Source organism: Aegilops tauschii, chromosome 2, assembly GCF_002575655.3.
Source record: "Aegilops tauschii subsp. strangulata cultivar AL8/78 chromosome 2, Aet v6.0, whole genome shotgun sequence".
In the NCBI taxonomy this organism is placed as follows: domain Eukaryota; kingdom Viridiplantae; phylum Streptophyta; class Magnoliopsida; order Poales; family Poaceae; genus Aegilops; species Aegilops tauschii.
In genome coordinates, this window is record NC_053036.3 from 652,347,461 (window position 1) to 652,367,897 (window position 20,437).

General features: G+C 41.6%; 2 long non-coding RNA genes across 5 annotated transcripts; one reads left to right on the plus strand and one right to left on the minus strand.

The window, feature by feature from the left end:
• Nucleotides 1-812: 812 nt before the first annotated feature.
• Nucleotides 813-13,495, minus strand: LOC109750557 (uncharacterized). Its single transcript, XR_002229926.4, has 3 exons — nucleotides 12,833-13,495; nucleotides 12,590-12,715; nucleotides 813-1,658 (listed from the first exon to the last, which is right to left on the minus strand). It is a non-coding gene; the product is annotated as an uncharacterized lncRNA (long non-coding RNA).
• LOC120973937 (uncharacterized) lies at nucleotides 7,350-12,470 on the plus strand. 4 transcript variants are annotated; one of them, XR_005769614.3, is made up of 8 exons: nucleotides 7,350-7,636; nucleotides 8,173-8,360; nucleotides 9,050-9,162; nucleotides 10,079-10,310; nucleotides 10,698-11,217; nucleotides 11,290-11,390; nucleotides 11,478-11,730; nucleotides 12,181-12,470. It is a non-coding gene; the product is annotated as an uncharacterized lncRNA (long non-coding RNA). The 4 variants fall into 4 exon arrangements; XR_006670898.2 differs by having other exon boundaries at nucleotides 11,478-11,720; XR_006670896.2 differs by having other exon boundaries at nucleotides 11,478-12,470.
• Nucleotides 13,496-20,437: the final 6,942 nt, after the last annotated feature.

The window sequence follows — 20,437 nt, forward strand, 5'->3', positions numbered from 1 at the left end:
GCCGCGCTATAGCTAACTTCGCTGTAGCACGTTTTGCTGAGCCGCGATATAGCCAAGTTGCCTACACAGCACGATCGATCGAGCTACACACTTATCTCTTTCCTCTCTCTCACTCTCGCTCGATCCCCTTTCTCTGAGCTCCCACGCCATCGCTGGCGCCACACCCGCCCACGCCGCCGTCGAGGCGCGCCGCACCCGACCGCGACGCTGGCCACTGGCCACCACCGACGCCGCACCCGCCCACGCCGCCGTCGACGCGCGGCGCACCCAACCCCAACGCCGGCCACTGCCACCCCGACGCCGCACCCGCCCACGCCGCCGTCGATGCGCGCCGCACCCGACCCCGACGCCGGCCACTGGCCACCCCGACGCTCCCTCCCCCCGTGCTGCCCCCTGCCCTAGATGCACCCTCGGCCCGGCCCTCCCCCCGTGCCGCCCCTCTTCTCTCCGCCGGCAGGTCTCTCTCTCTCTCTCTCTCTCTCTCTCTCTCTCTCTCTCTCTCTCTGACCAAATGTGGTCTCTCTGCAGATCGACGAGGAGGAGAAGGACACACCCTCTCTGCCCCGGCGACCCCGACCCCGATCCCAACCCTGAGGTGTGCCACCCCCTCTTCCCTCCCTCTTCATATGCTTGTTTTGTCCAAATGTTGAAATGCATGTTAAAATGCATGTTAGAATTCTGTTAAAATGCATGTTGTTAGAGTGTTTGGCTCATCGATGACTCACTTGCTTTTCAATGAACTAGATGACCCGTTGCGCCAATGGCGCAAGGGGCGAGAGTAAGGCAAGTATTGAAAGAGTGAACATAAATATATTTAGGGGCAGATTAGAACACATGGATTATTCGTGATACATAGTGATCTAAGAAGCTTACGATAAAATATTTACAATGCTATTAGGAAGGAAGGTAGATAGGGAGAGAGACATCTTATAGCCATTATGAAGTCATGAACATTAGTCAGTGTGATTGGTGGATCATCGGCGCTGAAAACTTGTTCAGGCAATTGTTCATAGTGGTTGTGGTTGGATGTTTTCATTGTTCATAGCAGAAATTCCTTCAACATCATCATCCAAGCTCCAGTAGTACTTGTTTGTCTGTTGGAGTTCATACTCTGATTGTGTGGCTGTATGATCAGCAACATATCTTACTTGCGACAAAATATGATTCCAATCATTGTCTTTGGATATTGATCCGGCTGTGAAGTTGCTATCTATTATACGGTAAAGTTCCTTTGCTGCCATGTGATCTCCACCGAGGCTATAGCACCAACTGTTGCTAAAATAGTCTATTAGGTTGTCCTTTTCTTTCTGCTGATGCTCAAGAGCTTCACACTTCTGCTGGAGCAGCTGCATCTTGTCGTAGTTTATGTCCTGCAGCACTTTACGGCACTTTACGGTGGATGCTTTTCATGTACTTGAGAGCTTCGTTTGCTAGTTGATCTTCAACATCTTCTAGTTTGTTGGATACATGGATTGATATTGATTGTCTTGGAAGATTGTTGTCCAGTTGATGCTTGGAGGGATAGAAGTGAATAGTTGCGCCAAGACCAATTGCTCTTGCCTTCTGTGTTGAGTACACTTCATCTGGGAGGCCTAGCTGCTGCATCTAGCATTGAACAGTATTTTTGTTGGGATTCTGATTCTTTCCATCACTGTAGGCTGACGACAAAGAAGAAGATAGCATGAGTAGACATATATGCATCATGTGAGTAGATAATAAAATGTTCATAATAGCTGGGATCTAATTTTGTTGCAAGTGATGTTGTTCATTAGTAAGAAGAATTGTTTTTGTCTTTCATGGAGCAGCATTAACACAATCAGATTATGGAAGTGGACATGAAGGTAACTATGTTTGTGCCTGATTTTTGATGATACAGGTGGCATTCAAATTCGAATGAAATCATTTAGATGATGCAAATGGTACATTGAACTTTATTTGCCTAAGAAGCTAAATTTTGTGGCCATGTTTATTTTTGTAATTATGTTGCTGGAAAAAATATTGATGATGCTCTCAAATAATTAAACGGATGAGTTTGAAATTCCAGACCATCAATAATAACACTGCCAAATAGTTAAGTCAATATTCTAATTTACCAAAGATTTGCTTTGAACCATAGGTTTTACATAATATTTCAGTAAATATTCCTTTACATAACTTCCATACTATACATGATTGACAAAGTAACTTACATACTGCCCAAGATAAAGGAACACACAAAAAGTACTATCAAAAGGAAAAGCACGGCATCATTATATGGGTGTGAAAAGCATGATCGCCGTGAAGCATATCAACATGATGCAGATTTGGTTTTCCAAAATTAGGCAAGAGCAATTCACATTTTTTTCATTGCAGAGGGATGGAGATATGAATGACCAGCAGGTTAAATTCATCGTCTTAAAGCATGAAAGCCAGTGATATAGCTAGCAAACCATTCGATGAACTAAGATGTTGGACACAAAATGTTTTTTACATAGCAGGAAATAAAATGCATAACACCGTTATATACATCTCTAGCAAGAAAAAGAAATTGGACATGTTAATCAAGACAGAAATGAAGAAGGCATTCGAAATACTTTGCTATTAGATATAGGTACATCAAGTAAGCTTCACTTGTGGACAAAAGAAAAAACCTTAATACATTTAAAGGTGAAAAATCGAGAAACAACGATGGATGTCAACTGTATTTGACATTTATAATCCAGGGATAGCAAAGTTTCTTCAGAATACCCAGTGTATAGCTATTGAACTTTGTAAGTTCACATGACTACAACAGGAGGACCTGAAATGAAAAGGATTTGAGCGCAACAAGCAGTAGTTACGCATAATAGCATGTCTATGCCATACAATCAAGGCACTGGAATAGTGCAATCATCGTGCTATCAGACTAGCCACAGTGGGAGTAATTTCGGTAGTAACATTGAGTCCAACTTAGCAAATTTTCTTATGTGGCAATGAGTTAATGAGGAGAGATGTAGTACTAGTAACTTAGCTAGTTACTGTAACATCACATGTCCCAATGCAATATGAGTCTATAGCCTAATAAATAAAGCTTAACATGTTACGACACTTATGTTACTACCTACTATTAAGGTAGTAACATAGTCTAGGGATATGTGTATGTTACTAGTGTATGTTACTCTCCATTGTGGCTAGTCTCATGTTCTTGTGTGCATGTGCACTTATTAAATATTGATGCATCGTAAAGATCAAAAGGGTTAACTGAGGAACACACACAAAGTACAAATATGATGCTTCCTGACTATGTCAAGATCGTGTGGACAAATGAACCATTTGATAAACTCTACCCATTAGAAATGCCAAACATGAGGCACTAAATCATTACGAGGACATTGGACTGGGAAAAAATGGAAGCAAAAAATATAAGCATTCAAAGTACCTCTGAACTGTTACAATATTGTTTAGTGATCGGACATGAGGCACCGCGTTGAAAGACATAGACCACTTGTGAATTGTGATTCAATATTGAATGACCAAAATACAAAGAAGAATACTTTACCTTAACAGGGTTAAAGAGATAATCATGTTGCAGTTTGCTTGCCTGCAAAGAAGAAACATAAGCTATTAATTAATAAAACAAGAAAATACAGGAAGAAAGCCATTCTTTCTGGAAACTGTAAAAAAGCTATTGTTGAGTAGAAAGATCAGTGTTGCACAAAAGGAGACTCCGTTCAGCAGAATCAATACGATTATACAACAAACTATCAATATTTGCATCATATCTCAACAAACTATCAATGTTAAAAAGGGCAATCTAATTCAACAATGGTCAAATATTGATTTCTAGTCCTTTGGGTTCACAAAGTCAGAGAAACCATCGAGAAAGGAACAGAAATGTCCATCAAACCACGAGAAAAATTCCATCTATTCTTCTCAGGATATAGCTTTATGTCTTGCAAAGCCCCTATGCTTGTCTTGGCATTTTATACACTGGTACTCTTAAAACCTAGACGACAGGTAATAATTTCCTGACTTTTAACAACACCCTTCACATCCCGGAGAGAAATAAATGTGATAGGACAAAGCATGACAGATGAACAATACCTCTTTTAATGAACTAATGCGAGCTTCATATTGCACCCTAATAACATAAACTGACCATATATCAGCTAAACACCTAAAAAGAATGATATCTCTCACAATAGACGACGAATATGTAATAATACTTTTTTCTTTAGAATCAATTCAAAAAATTGACAAATAAATGATGCGAAATAATCAGAAGTGACCCGACCTTTCAGTTCTAGCTGATTCTATATTGTTACTTCAAGACACAATCAAATCTGCCATCAAATTGAATTAAAACGTCAAGGTAATGACTACTTTTTTCCATAGATGGGTCATGGGATTACAAGCTCTCTTTCTGGAAACTTATAGTGCTCATTAGTTTTGGGGTAATAACAACGTGTAGCAATATAACTAATGAGCACTATCAAGGTTCCAAAAGGAAGGCTTTTACCAAAAGTTTACCGTTAATCTGCAGACATACCACTCATTAAAATTAAAAAATAATAAAACCTCATACAATTATAATTCAAGCAACATGAACAATTATCCCTGAAGTTCACTTCTAAACCCTGCATTGATTTAGATAGGTGTTTTACTGGTAATAGATTAACGGTACAGGAATTCTAACTTCAGGATATGCGTTTACTATATTATAATTGCCAAACCTTCAAAATTCTTATCAGAAATTTACAACTTATCTCTCTGTAGAAATATGGAATTGTAATAGATGTCATGACTAAAGAAGAAAATAGCTCGACAGAATGCATAGCTTTAGGAATCTATAATAGCATAAGTATTTTTTAGTTGCCTTCAATGAATCAAAAATATATTGAATTAGATATGAACAATGCTGAGTAGAAGAATTCCTAGAAATCACAAAGAATTAGAAAATGATAAATAACAGAGCTGCACTCAGCACTCACAGTCAAATTAGAAACACCTGAAGAGAAGCCAATGTGCAATACATTATCATAAGCGCAAAAATAAAGCAGTGAAACTTCATCGCTGAAAGCCGTTTCAGTACTTGTTTAATTTTGCGTAATAATGCCAAAATAGGCACAACCACAAGAAAATCTGGGTGTTCCTTTTCTTTCTGTATTTTTCCCCTTACCCATGTTAGGCTAAAAAGTTATACAGCTAGCAAGTTCAGCATACACCTTCTGCAACAGTAGGCAAAAAGTATGTTTTCTTCAAGTGTTTGCCTTTAGAGGATGCTAAACATCAGCTACTCTATCCAGCTAGAGGCAAAATGTGATGACCACATTTGGAGGACTAAACACGAGTTCATAGAAAACAGTTCACTCCTGACGAACAAAAACGAACACATGATCTATTATGTAAAGCACGGTGCAGGTTGGCTACGTCTGATTTATTATGCAACAATAGAACAGCTAGCTCTTTTTTTTGCCAGTGAACACCTATCTCTTAAGCACGCCTAGGCATGCACTTAGGCAAGATAGGTCCTAGTCAGTGAGAAAACACAATTAACAGCTAGCATTTTTTTTCCTTGGTCCTAAATAAAAGGATTCAGAAGCCTGTAAAGTCTGTAAAGTTGGGCAAAAGGTAGGCAAACAGAAGAAGCAGTTATGTAGGCTATTGACAAATCTCAACGTAAATCCAGAAGAACACCATTAATAGCTTAATGACCATGTATCACGGAAAGAAGGTTTATTAGCCAAGTAATATTATTTTTGATGCATCAAATATACAAACTGAAACTAAAGTAAACTCAGGGCTAACATAACCATATTTGACATACTGGGAATAGAGCAGCTTGAAAGACAAAGAAGCAGATACGCACAAAGAGGGAGAATACTTACATTCAAACTACTACTCCGAGCTCTTCAAAGTGTTGATGCTAATTGCCAATCACACAAGTTTCCTGCAAGGCACAATATAGAAAAGCACTGTATTCCATTAATTCAATGTGTGTCTTCATGAAACTGTGAAGAACTGATCAAAACTTTAGCATGCCACAGAATGCTAGATTGCTAGTCCTCCCTTTACATCTAAAAGAGCCCAAGGAGAGAAAGAACCTAGCTAGATATGGGGGTGGGTGTGATTACGCATTCCAAGAACAAAATGTAATTAACTGAAGGAAGTGTAAAAAAAGGAAACTACCACAAAAAAATGAGAACTAATATCACAATGATCCCTACTCCTCCAACACCAAAGGCATCATTGTATTATGCATAGCAAGCTGGACACTCACCCTTATGATAATAGACTGTCCTCTAGGAGAAGTGCAATGATCTGCAGCAGAAAAAGCACATGATAAAGAAAATTTTATGAGCTCAATTTAAGTGCACAGGGAATACTTTTAACTATTCAGTTATATATAACTGTAAACCAGCCACACTACTATTAAAACATACTTTTTGGTAAAGCATTAACTCTCTCAAAGAGTAGCAGCGACGGTGAAATCGCTGCCCACCTGGTAGTGTTTTTACTTTTGAGAGTATAAGAACTTCTACTTCTATCCGGCAACCAATGTGCGAACGCTTGCAAGAATTATAATAAAATTATTGGTTTCGCCAAGACAGGCCTCTATATATGAGAAACGACATCAACTTGATTGTTTTCTTTTACAAATTTCTCTACATAGGAACAAATTTATTTTCATTTGCAAATAAATACAATTTACTGGTTATTTCACTGCTCACAGTGAGGAGGTAATGAATCATTATTACACTGACCAACAACTTTTCATCAAACATGAGACAGAAGAACAACTTTTTATCAAGCATGAGACAGAAGGGAATTTATCAAACATAAGACAGAAGGAATTAAGTCGTAGCTCACCTAGGTGGGTACTGAGAACCCAAGAACCAACAGCAACCTCGTAGATCCTGTAGGGGGAGAAAAATAAGAGTCAGGGAGGAGGGAAACCAGGCACATCAAGGCTCCATGAAGAAGCTGAAACGTACGGAGCAACCGAAGGAGCGAACACCATGGCAACAATCGAACGAAAGCAAAACGAGCAGTCATGGCAAGAGGAGAGGAGGCACCGACGTAGGAGTTTGACAGGTGATGGGATCACGCACCTTTGCCGAAAGTATAAAAGCATTATCCGTGAAAATGCAATACATGTTGAAAAATAGTGAAAATCATCTACTATATTTTACCACTATAAAAGAAAGAGAGGGGCAGATCCAAACAATTTTAACCGTTCATCTACAATATCTGATGGCTCATAATCCTCCTGTGTTTAACCCAACAAGCCACGCATTAAGCCGATCGCTAACCTGCCCCGCTGTTAAAAAAGAAATCTACCAACAACGCACACACGCACGACTCTCGCCCCCCTCCTCCTCCTCCCGCCTGGGCAGTTCCCCCGCGCGCAGTTCGCCACCTCGCCGTTCTTCCCGCGGCCGTCAGCCGCCGCCGGAGCCGCCCTTCGCCCCGCCCCCGCGGGAGCCGCCCCCTTCGCCCCCAACCGCTCAACTTGCCGGAGCCGCCCGCCGCGCCCCCTTCGCCACGGGAGCCGCGGGCCGCCGGAGCCGTTCCTCCACGACCACCACAACCATGGCAGGGAGCGCTGCTCCGACCTCCTCTCCTATGACTTCAAGTCTGACGATGCCCGCGACCAGGCGCCGTGCTCCCCTCCATGGTATGAGGAACATTGTATGCATATTGGTTCAACAGTTTGTTGTGACGGAATTGTAGAAGTTAGTAGTATATCTGTATTTGCAAATTCTGTACTTTGTGGATATATCAATGTAGTGAATCAGTTTGCCAAAAAAAGTAGTGAATTTGATGTGCCAGACTATATATTGCCGGTACCACTCAAACTGACTGCGTTTTGATTCCTTTTCGTTTTCCCCTTTGGCTCTGGCGACTTGGCCATGCACAGATATTTCAGAACGAAACAGGAATACAAGGCCATCACTGAACTACTTTTACAACAATATAAGATATACATATCCCTTAGCTATTCAACTATTTAGCAGTGAAAAAGTGTTGAACTACTTAGCCCCTGGACAATCAGTTTGACTTCATGTCCATATGTGACCAAAATAGTTTTAGGCTGGCAAGTATAACTAGAACATGAAAAGCAGAGGCTTACTTCAGCAGCACATGGTCAGTTCCCCTCACCGGCTACCATCTGTCTCTGATTTTGATTTTGATTTTTTCTGGAGATTTCAGGATAGAAAGGCAGCTTTGGAGAGGGGTCGCAAAGATCTCAAGTATTGTGCTCAAAACGTCCATCGGGTGCATCCATATCGCCCCAGTTCATTACCGACCACCACGCGATTTACATCCACTGCGATCATGGATGACCACGTGAGACATCGTCGCCGTCCTTCTCCCAGATACAATGGTCGGCTAATACGGTATTTTGATATGCTAATCATGCTTCCGTTTCACTAAACTCACAGAACAATACTACTTACTTTCTACTAATAGTGTTCTGTGAACTGCAAAGTTCAGAATTATCGCAACATTTGCATGATCTATATTCCAGCTTTTAGTATATGGTTTGTTTGAGAAGCGGATAAGTGGTCAAGGGTCGTATATAAGAATATTGCAGGTCTATCTACACTCTTCTCAGCCTGGAAATCATTATATGCTTGCTGACTTGCTTTGCTCACATTGCCGCCGAAACTGTGAGCGGTCCTTGCATGTCTTATGAATTCATTGAAAGCGTCTAAAATATGGAGTTGCAGTATGGCTGCTAGCTGCTACTTTCATGTTATCATAAGAAGGCCAAAGCTCTCATTTTCTAGATATTTCGAGTTTAAATATGAAAGATATTTGAAGAAAGGAATTTTCAGTATCATATATCTCAGCAATTATGTTTTGAAACGGAATTGTTGGCTCATAATAATAGTTTGCTGAATTCTTCCAAGTCCCAGTTAGATTCTTCAAACTGTATGACCTTAGATGTATTGTGACCTGATGATCGTCGTATTTTTCTTGATATACTAGAAGCTGCAATCACTGCTGATGTACTTCTATATTTTCTTATTTCCCATTTATCTGCTATTTGACTTGTGATGGATTAATAATCTTTAACCTTCAGGATTCCCAGCCTCCCAGGTGACCTAACTGGGAAATTTGACAAATTTAAGCAATTCATGAATCTGTTAAAATTTGAGCTGTGAATGGGTAGGCCTCTCGGTGATGGCTTCTCAGGTGAGAGATTATATGCACTGTAACTCCCAAGCTTGAAACCAAACAATGGTGTCACTATATTCACTAAAAGAAAACCTATAATTGTACTTCAATATGCTTGAAATTAGACACTGTTCTACTGCGTAAAATTCGATCGTGTGTAATAGTTCTACGAAGGTAATCTTGTAGAGAATAATAGGCTTAACAGCCCTGCTTTTATACAAAGTTTAATTTTATGCTCAATAGACCAGCAACATGACTCTGCTTCTGTATGTTATGTAATTAATCCAGAGTAAGATTCTTGGAAAGTTGGAAGGCCTATCTGCATGAAAAAGAACTACAACTGAATGCCCACCATTTTGAAAGCTTTTTCTCCCGGGTGCTCTAACAGCTCAAAAAAAAAGTGATGACATATTAATTCCAGAATAATGTTCTTTTATCTTGAGGAAATTACATAATCAATGTTAGTGGCCGCCTAAAGCCGCTCTGAGATGGACAGAGTAAGAGAGACCCTTGAGGTACGTAGGTCTGGTTCATAGATGGACAGAGCAATAATCTCGCTGCCGTCCGGGTCCATCCAGAGTGCTTAATTACTTGCAATTTGATGCAAGAGATGCTTCATAATCTGTTTTGAGTTTTTTCATCCTTCTAATTGTGTATATGCGTGGCAGAGAATTATGAAATTTTGATGTAAATGGTCATTAATCATAACTAACAACGCTGGATGCATGGTCATTTTAGTGAACTAGATAGATAGTCTATATTGTTTGCCAACTGCAGTTAAATGTTGATAGCTTGGTCTTGACTGCTAAGCTAGCAAATTCTTCGGATGTTTGGTACAATTGAGTTTTTAAGGGTTGGCGTCTTTGATTTGTAGGACTTCTGTTCTTAGCCCATTGAGCTTGTTTGATTTGTTTGATAAGATTTGTTTTTGTAGGACATCGAGAACTTCACTTTTTAGAATTGAAGCTTCACTCAGGTGAAGTGGTTCCTTTAGGCATTGATATATGCGGCGTAATATATGTACATGAAGGAAAATTGAATTAATATTTCAATCGGAGTAGAAGCCATGATCTGTGGACCCTATATATTGTAGTCTGCTTCACTTTCACTTTCTATTGGGAGAATTTGCAAAACCGGACCATGTCTCAACACTGACTGGAAGAAAGGTTTGTCCATGAAATTTACTACCTTTTTTTGTCTTCCCATTTTAATGCTCATCACATATTTATATATGTCCGCCATGGTTAAGGTTTTCTAATATTATTGCATAGAAACAGTGCCTTGCACCTGTTTTGCAAGCTAGATTGTATGAAAATATATATACAGAGATGGGAAAAGGCAACCGTGTCACATTAATGTGGGGAGGGTAATATTAGATAGAGATTCTTGCATTTGCACGTTAAACTTTAGGTGTAATACTGCGAAATATTTACTTTTAGCTAGCATCTCTTGGATCAACGATATAGCATTTGTTACTCAACTTTAATGTCAATGCAAATGTAATTATGATCATGCATCAACAGGAGCAATCCTCATTTTATTTGAACATTCAGGTGTCTTTCTCTTGCATGGTGGCATTGCTCTGTTATTTGCATTGCTAAAGCTTGGTCATGGAAGATGTTATACCCGAGAGAAAAGATACAATGACTCGACTATACAGATGATTCTATGAATATTCAGTACATGCTTCTCCAAATTTTGGTAAAGGTTGGTGGTACTGCTTATCTGAATTAACTTATATCTAACGGTCATGGAAACATCAATACAGACATTTATGAACACTGTCAAGGTAATCATTGAGAATTGTACCAACTGATGCACATTGTGATTCCAGCTTCTGGAAAGAAAGGAACTACTCCCTCTGTCCCATAATATAAGAGCGTTTTTGACACTAATTTAGTGTTAAAAGCACTCATATATTATGAGATATAGGGAGTATATGCTACTTGCATAACTTGCAGGTTATTTTCGAGGAGAATACCACTGACAAAGTTGGAGCCTCTGTCAAAATATTAACATGTGGCAGGTCGCTACTATATATATCCATATAAAAGAGGATTCGTGTTACATTATGTAAGTAGCAGATTTTGTTCTTGCTCTATATTCTTTCTTTGTGAACCTTGCTAAGTAACCATTCCTGTGTAGAGCCGGCGAACGAGGCCACACGTGTGCTCCTTGCTGCCAGCTCCGCCCTCCTCCACCCTATCTCCTCGGAACGGGCAGCTCCATCCATCGGTACCTAGAAGGTAGCGACCTGACATCTCTCTCCCTCTCCATCCCTTCTTTATCTGCTAGAATCCTCGATTCTAACCTGACATTATAATGCATTTTAGCACAGAGGTTCGCCTCTACCACGATGGCCACATCACTGCAACCGAAACTCCACCATTGTCCAGCCACCGACCCAGTGCAGCCCGATTCAATCTGGACCATAACCTCTCTGGGTGTTAGCAACAATGTATCTTCAGAAATAAGCTTTGTTCATGTATATTATCTCTTTCAATTTGAAAGATAAGACAAGAATAGTTTCATTATGGTTGTTCTGAAGGAATGACAAGGCCATTGATGTTGTCAAGGTTAGTACAGGTACATGCTTTATCCTATTGATTGATACTTTTCAACACATACAACTTAGTCTTTGTGCTGGAAAAAGTTGAGCATGAGTATGTAGTTTCAGAATGTGATGGTCCTCTGTCTAAAAAATTCTGATAGGACAAATACTGTGTCATTTCAATATCAGATTTTGGAGTTAATAGGAAGCATGTTTGGGGGAGAATTAAATCATAATGCATCCTATAGCTACCTAGATGAATTATCTCCATTAGTTCGGCTCTGTTGACTGCCTCTGTTAGATCATAATGCATGATACAAGCCTACTGTAGTTTGTCTTTGTTGATCACACATTCGACAATGTTGTAATGAAAATTTGCAAAAATATAGTTATCTCTCATGGATTGATATGTAAGCATAAGATTTTATTCATTAAAATCTTTCATTGTCTTTTTTAATTGTTCTCTCATGTCTCTATCTGGTTAGGGTCGCCAGATTCGGTATAATCTTTCTCTCTGCTTTTACTTCGCGGATTCTGCAGATGTATATTAGGATGTATATTAGAATGAACTGAGCAATATCAGATCTTCACAATCAAGACAGCTGGATTGTGGATTGCCTAGGGCAGTGGTAATTCACAGAATGTATGATGTTCAATGGGAAGCATATGAGACTACCAATGTTCAGTAGAGATTTCCATTGATCTTTAATATTATTTACACCTTCTTCATTTGTCCATGTGATTTGATTTTTTTCCACCCAAACAAACATTATTTTTAGTGAAAAATTTGCAGATGAAAATCTATATAAAACCATACAACTGTTTTAATAATTATGTGATGGAGTTCAGACGTGCGTTGCACGTGCAAGCTTACTAGTGTGAAGAAATATATACCTTCCGGTGCTGCTTTCCCTCCTCACCAGCCTGCTCCTTTTGCTATAACCGGCATCCTCCCGCTACCTTGCAACTCACCATAGCGAACGGGTTGCCTCTTCTCTTCTTCGTCTGATCTGTACATATCTTTTTTTAGAGAAAAAAAAGGGAAAATCAAGAAATTAAAATAATATTACCAAATAACTGATGAAATCAAAAGGCAAAATCTAGAAGAAAGCAGATGGGGGCCAAAGATGTGCAAACCTAAACTAGGGTCGATGGGTAGTGATGGACGGCTCCACGCCATCATGATGCGAGCGCTGCAGCTCCAGTCTTGCTGCGCCTTCCCACCTGTCCGTCATCCTCACCTTCCCCCGCTCCTCCATACACATCACAGAAACCACCACGCCCCTTACTTCCATGCCTGCGACCTGCGCACGATCTGAAACCACCGTGCACGGCAATGCCGGATCGAGAACGTGGGAAGGCACTGTCTCGCGGACAGGAGAAAGAGGTAGGGAGATGGTCGATGGTGCGGGTGGAGGAGAGGCAGCTCGAAGAGGAGAGAAACCAAGGGGAGGAGGAGGGGCATGGCGGCGGCGGCGGATGGCACGGGCGGAGATGGAGCGGCGTGTGGGGCGTGGGGCTCGGGACGGAAGGGGATTGGGGGCTAGGCTTTGACCGCAACCTGCAACCCACGATAGCTGCGGCCCACCACTCTTTTCGAGCCGAACACACGAATACACGCTCGCTGTGACTGCAATAGCGGGCCCGTGCAGAAGGGTAGCCCAGGTGTCATCCACTGTAACCAGAACACATAACGTACAGAAAAATCAACGTCCAGATGTTTACCAGCGAGATAGAAAGTACATGGTAAGTGGACAGCAGGGCAGATCGTGCGGGCTGGATCGACCGGAAAGCGCGATGGCGCTCGTTAGGCGGGTTGTGTGCTAGATTTATATGTTCAATATGCATGTTATTGTATAAACGGTGGATCTGTTTAAATGTGTACAGAGCCAAAACGTTAGAAAAAACTACAAAAGTTAGCAGTGGCGTGGGGGTAAAGATTACCAGTAGCACTCAAATATTAGTAGCGCTGGCTAGCTACACACGCTGCAGATAAGTATCAGTAGCGCTGGATGGAAGAGCGCTACTGCTAGCTTCAGTTACCAGTAGCGCTGGGTCAAACAAGCGCTACTGCTAAAAAATAGTTATAGCGCCGTAGCAGTAGCGCGCCTGCCCGCGCTACTAATAGCAAAAAACTAGCGCTACTGGTAAGGGTTTTCCTAGTAGTGGTTTGTTAATGGTTAGGCAACACTAAATTGAACATACAAATTTATATGAATTGGTAAATTATAAATTATTTATATAAACCATAAAATGAAATTCATGTTTTAGAAAATTATTAGAGGAATACGAAAATGACGATAAATTGTATATTGGTATATAAGTAAAGACTAAATTAATCCTGTAATAAATTAACCAAACAAACACGTTACAAAAATAGGCGACCTTTCAAATGTGGATGTCGAGTTGTTTCCTCTTAGTCTCATTTTGATGTGACAGAGAATCATATTACCACCACTTTATGGGCGAGTTGTGTTCTTCCACCAGTGTGATAAAGGAAAGCATAAAGTATTACATAACTAATTTCATTTGCCGAGAAAATTAGTTTAAGTGGAATCACACGGAACGATGAGAATGGCCTATGAGAAGTCTTGTTGCTGTATTGCTCGAAAAAGTCACATCAACTTTCCTGTCGAACGTTGCCAAATAAATACACTTAGTCTTCGGTTAGGAATGCCACTGTGGAGGTTGTTGTAGTCTGGTCCTTGCTTGTCAGTGAAAAGACGGACTTCTTTCTCGGTTGATTGCCCAGCCATATAATATTGCAATTGGTTATGTAAGAAGTAAAACTAAGTGTTGTGTATCATCAGGTCTAGTTTAACCTATATTAGTCATATAACTAGTTACCGTCTACAACTTATAACGCCATAAATCATTGTTTTTTGTTAAAATTTGAGTCGTCGAATTTTTATTTTACCTGATATGATCGATTGATTTTTATTTTTACTATCAGTTAATTCTTATATGTCAGGTTCTTTTGGCAAGGTCACGCAAATCTCTTTTTTATTATTATTCAGGTGTATTCTTTGTGAATTGACAAGTAAAAATTATTTTAGAGACAAAAGTGACAAGTAAGTGACTGTTGAGTGTGTTTGCCATCTTTCTTCTGAAATTTTCATATTGCCAATTTGCATATCTGGCTGGTGCAAGGAACTCATCCACGGCATTTTGGTTGGTGAAGCGCCTGGTTGTGGCGAAGGCCTCCTCAGTCGCCAGGATGATCATTGTTGTGGTCGCCGAGGAAGGGGGAGTTGGCGAGGCGGAGATGTCGCCGCATCAGTCCAGCACCATCTTGTCCATCATAGCACTACTATAAAATTGCTTATAGGTGGGGTGACATTAGTGGCGGGTGGGATTGATGAGTCCAAATTATGTGAAGTTTTTTTAAATCTTTTTGTTGATTTCTCACAGGATATGTTTTTTTGAAGTAATCAAAGCATTAAGGAGAGAACTCCAGGAAATGATGATAAATGATACTGTAATAGTCTCTTGCCCTTGTTTCAGATTCTGCTACACAGCACGACGTGGCTTCTGCTTTCCTGAAGATGCTGGCGCTGTTTAGTTCCATGAGTTAGAATTAGTTTGGGTTAGTTTGGACTCAACTAACCCAAAAATATCCAAACAGGAGGGTTAGTTTGGGTTAGATGCATCTAACCCACCAAAAAATCTAACCCATCCAAGAGGTGCTTATTTGGGTTAGTTCTTCTTGGGACCACTAAAAAAACACATTTTTCTCTCGCTCTCCCCGCAGCAGATCCCTCCCCACTTCCTCGAAGCTTCTCGTCCTCTCCCTCCCTCCCTCTCGCACCGCCTGTGAAGGCGTCTTGCCGTATCCGCGCTCCCGTCCGCCGCCGGTAAGCATCCCCGCCCTATCCTCCCGTTCCAACCCCCTCGTCTCCCCGCGGCCCGTCCGCCCGCCGGTAAGCAGTCGAGGCTCCTTGCGCAGCCCGTCCCCGTCGGCCTCGGCCAGTGCGACTCCTTGCGCAGGGACGGCAGATTCGGTCGGCGGGCTGTGCGAGAGGCCAGCGCAGCTCCTTGCCGGGCGCGTCCCCGTTTGCATCGGCTAGGGCTCGCTCCGCCAAATCTGGCAAGTAATAGGGTCCAAAATAGCCAAATGATTGAAAAAGAGCATTTATTGTCAATCTAACCCTGCCATCCAAACACCTTTTTGATAGAGTTAGTTCAGGGTTGGTTCAAGGTTAGAATCTAACTCTAACCTCTAACTGAGTTAGAGTATCCAAACAGGGCCCTATCCAAGAATTCCTCGGTAACCAGAAGCACGAACCTGTCTAGTATTATTGTGCCAATAATACCCCTCAAAAATAGGTTCCTGCTTGTAAGAAAAGGTTTCTTTTATAAAAAAAACTAGAAGTAAGAAAAGGTTTCAACGAGATCTTGATATGAATTTAAAAGTTTGTGTGTCTCTTATGTGATGTGCTTCTAGTTGTATAGTTCCCTCTTTGATTTGTCACATTAAAATTGCAGATTCTAGTGGCGGTAGCGGGGAGGCACCTTTTGAAGGTGTAGAGATTTGCAACTTCAATTTGGTGAGTAACTTAGATTCTGTAGCCAAAGAATCAAATTCATGCGGTGACTGTAATTTATTTGCCTTCTCAGAATAGTTAACATATTCATGTCTTGCTACTATAATAAAGTGGCCGTATGCATCGTCCAGATGCAGAGGCCGGGGGTCCTCCTCCTTTTCTAAAAAAAAAAAAATGCTTGTGAATATGTTATTGCTGGCAATTAGCGTGGATACTCTGTTTGCAGGACGGTGCACACTATATGATCTATACACCAATCGACCCGCTTCTGTTCGTTGCACTCAAGGTATGTCGGTTGCCCTTTCAGCCTGCTTAGCAACTCTCGGCAGCTAGATGCTTTTATAAACCCCACATTGAAAGAAATTATGCACAATTAATGATTGGCATGTCATTGTGCAGGACAAGGACGGTGTACTACGCATTGCTGAAGATGTAAGTCTGTTTATCACTATTCTTATACGCTGAACAACGTTTCTGATGATTGGTGGTGCAATGTAGAAGCGCTTTGTATATGAAGAGCAACTGTGAACATGCAGGACCTGATGGACGACCCCAGCATCGTGAGCGCCGTAGACGAAGAGACGGAGTCCACGGCATTGGTGGTACGCCAGCCAGCGATCGCTTTCTTTCTTTCTATCTTTCTTTCTAGTTGGCTCCTAGCTAGTTTTGCGACTGGTGATCATATTTCTGGTACTGACGGGTGTTTTCGGGGTGTGTTTGTTGCTGTGCTTATGCAGGAGGAGGAGGAGGAGGCCCTTCTCGAGTCTATACTGCACGGCGACGACGATGTCAGCTGACTCTGCCGTGCTTTAGTGGTAGAAGAAGTACAAGTTTGTGACTGGGAGGTATCTCTTGGGAGTATATGTTGTCAGGTGCGTAGAGAGCGTGTGTTTTTGAGGCAGGTATGTATACATATACGCTGGTGATGTATGTGTGCGCATGTATGTGTAGGGAGAGTGTAGGTGAAGAGAAAGAAGCTACAATCTAGCCTTGGATTGGAGAATGGAATGGTACTCCCTTCGTCCCATAATGTAAGACATATGGGTCGGAGGGAGTAGATAGTTAATGGTATTTGGGCATGCTTGGTATGGTAGAATTGACATTATCTTCCTACCTGATTCAGAGATGGATGAATGAATGAGTTTGGTTCTTCCTCTATAAAGAAATATAAGACGCTCTTATATTTCTTTACGGAGGGAGTACTATCTAATTTTATTACAATCAACAAACCTCATCAAGCCGTTCTCATATATGGTTATATTATATCATGGCCAAAAATACTACAACAAGAGTGCTTGCTGCTGAAATACTGCATTCCATGGAGCATCAACCATGCACTGGACTGTATTGGCAAGAAAGAATGGTGAAGGAATGAAGCAAGGTTGTGCGATCTAATCGATCTAACTACGTCATCTTTCCTAGGCATGACTGACATACCAGGAATGTGTGGCGTGCGTCCATTCTTCTTTACCTGGCACTCGGTGGCGGTCTTCTGGTTGTTGCTTTTGGTATGGTGGCCTGGGGTTTGCGGTGGGGATCTTGCCCCTGTCGACCTTCCAGACACACACCCTCGGCTTCCGGCGTGGGGGCGGGGAAGGAGGCGGTGGCGACGACGACCTGGTGGGGGAAGGGGTAGAGGGGAGGGTGCACATGGCGACGGTGTCCTCCTGCCGCTGCTGCTGGGGCAGATCGGCCAAGCCCTCTGACTGGTCGTGGTCACCGCCGCCGAGGAAGGGGGAGGTGGCGAGTGCGTCCTCCTGGGAGGCAGAGATGTCGCCGCCGCACTCGCACTCGCGCACCACCCTGCCCATCATCCACCCGACCTCGCAGCCAGAGGTGGGGATGCGGCCATGGCTAGCCGGTCCCAGCTCTGCTCTGGAATATCCACCTGACGTTCGATCTGGAGACCTCCCAGATCCAACGATCAGCGATCGATCGAACGAAAATCGCTCTCTTGAACGTTGTTCACTCCAGCGGAAAACCAGCACGACCCTCGCAGTTGGGCTAGAGGCTAGGTAACTATTTTTTTACGAAAAAAATATCATGTGCATATAAGGCGCAGAAAACATACAAATGACAAATGACAGGCACTAATTTATAAAAATGGTCATGCTATGCTCTATAAAAATGACAAGCTCTAACACATAAATTTACCATGGTATATTTAGATAAACTAGTATGAAATATCAAGGCAACACAAATGCAAGTTTGCATGTCAAAAATCATTTGAAAGTATCATGGCAACATATGTTTAATTTTCATTGCAAAAACTGTGTTGAAATTGCAAATTGTACGATGACTATTATACAAAAAAACAAAGAAGTTGTGGCAAAAATTAAAATTAACATGGTCCAATTAATAAAATTACCATGGCCAAAATAATAAAATTGCCATACTACCTATGAAAATTTTACGCATGGCTATTTTAGTTAAAAAATATTAAAGCAAATTTAAGATTTTTTTGTTTCGCTAGAAACACATAACAACATTTTGAAAAAATATAATGGGTGGAAATTTAGGATTTATTTTTACTAAATACATGGCAACTTTTTCATGTATTTTTCCGTGGTCTACAAGGTGTTTATGAAAAAGAAATTGACATGTTCTATTAATGAAATTGCCATAGTATAAATAATAAAATTTCAATGATACGTACAATGAAACTAACATGGTGTATAAGCAAACAAAATTCCATGGCAAAAAATGTAACTGGTACATGGCAAAAGTTTTAGGTTTTTTGCCATGGCAAATATTATGTTACTGAAATGGCAAAATTAGTATTGGTGGCATAGCACGCAGTAATGAAGTTTTTGCCATGGTAAAAATTTTGTTGGTTAGATGGCCAAAAATTGGATTTGGTACATTGCAAAAGAGTTTAAAAGATTTCAGCATGGCAAAAAGCTTTAACAAATTATGAATTGCAAATGATATTTGCCATGTGCAAACATCTTAAAAATTTGCCATGGCAATTGTAGAAAAATGAATCTAAGAATTGTCATCTAACTAGTCGCATGATGGCAATTGAAGAGTATCATTGCACATTCACATGACACAAAAAGGTTTCAACAATTGTCATGTTAGTGAACTAAAAATGTCTAAAATTTGCCATGTTGTAAGAACGTTTAACCTAAAAATTGCCATGTCACTGCTAGACAACATGTTCAAAAAATGCCATATATTGTAGTTGCATGGCAAAAGTATAGAATTTTTTTAAAAAAAAGCTCGCATGTCAAAAATCTTATAACTTTTAAAAATTTCCATGACAAATTGTAGAGTGACAATAATTCTAAGTTTTGCCATGTGAGTAGCATGCATGATGGCAATATAAATTTGTTTTTCCTAAAATCATGTCAAAGAACATCAAAGGGAGCACATTAATATTTTTTTTGCGGGAACACATGAATATGCTTCATCCACTACCAGAATAACTGGCGATGCCGATGGCCGAACCTATGCCGACGGCCACCGTCGGCATAGATTGGCCTATCCCGACGACCCATCCCAAGCCGTCGGCATAGAAAAGCCGTCGGCGTATATTCATCTATGCCGACGGCCCCCGTCGGCAAAGCTCAGCCGTCGGCGTCGCGAGAAATATGCCTACGGCGGCCGTCGGCATAGATAAGCCCATCGGCATAGAACGTGGGCCCGGCTACCCGGGCGGAAACGGCCTTTTGACGGCGTCAGTCTACGCCGACGGGCTAACGGCGGCCGTCGGCATAGTCCCCACGTCATCGATCCGCATCGCCCGCCACGTCATCGATCCGCGTCGCTCGCTGGTCCGTGGGGTGGCAAATCTATGCCGACGGCCTGGCCGTCGGCATACTCCTGGCCCATGGATGTTGCCACGTCATCGATCCCCGCCCTTTGCCACGTCATCGATCCGTGGCCGTGTGCGCAGGTGCCGTCGGCATACCTCTATTTTTTTATTTTTTTATTTTTTATTTATATTATTTACTTTTTCCTATTTTTTTCACAACATAAACGTGCCTTATCTAACAAAAAAAAAATACCCCGATGGTATATCGATTGCCCCCTCACGGACGTTGCTGCCGCCGTGCCCCACAGCGACGCCGGTGAGGGGGGCACACCCCGGAGCTGCGTGCCGGGTGCCTGCGCCAGCCACCACGCTTCCACAACCGTAGGAGGGCCCAAAGCAACACCTAACGGCATTGCTACCCTCCCAGGTACACTGTCCCGT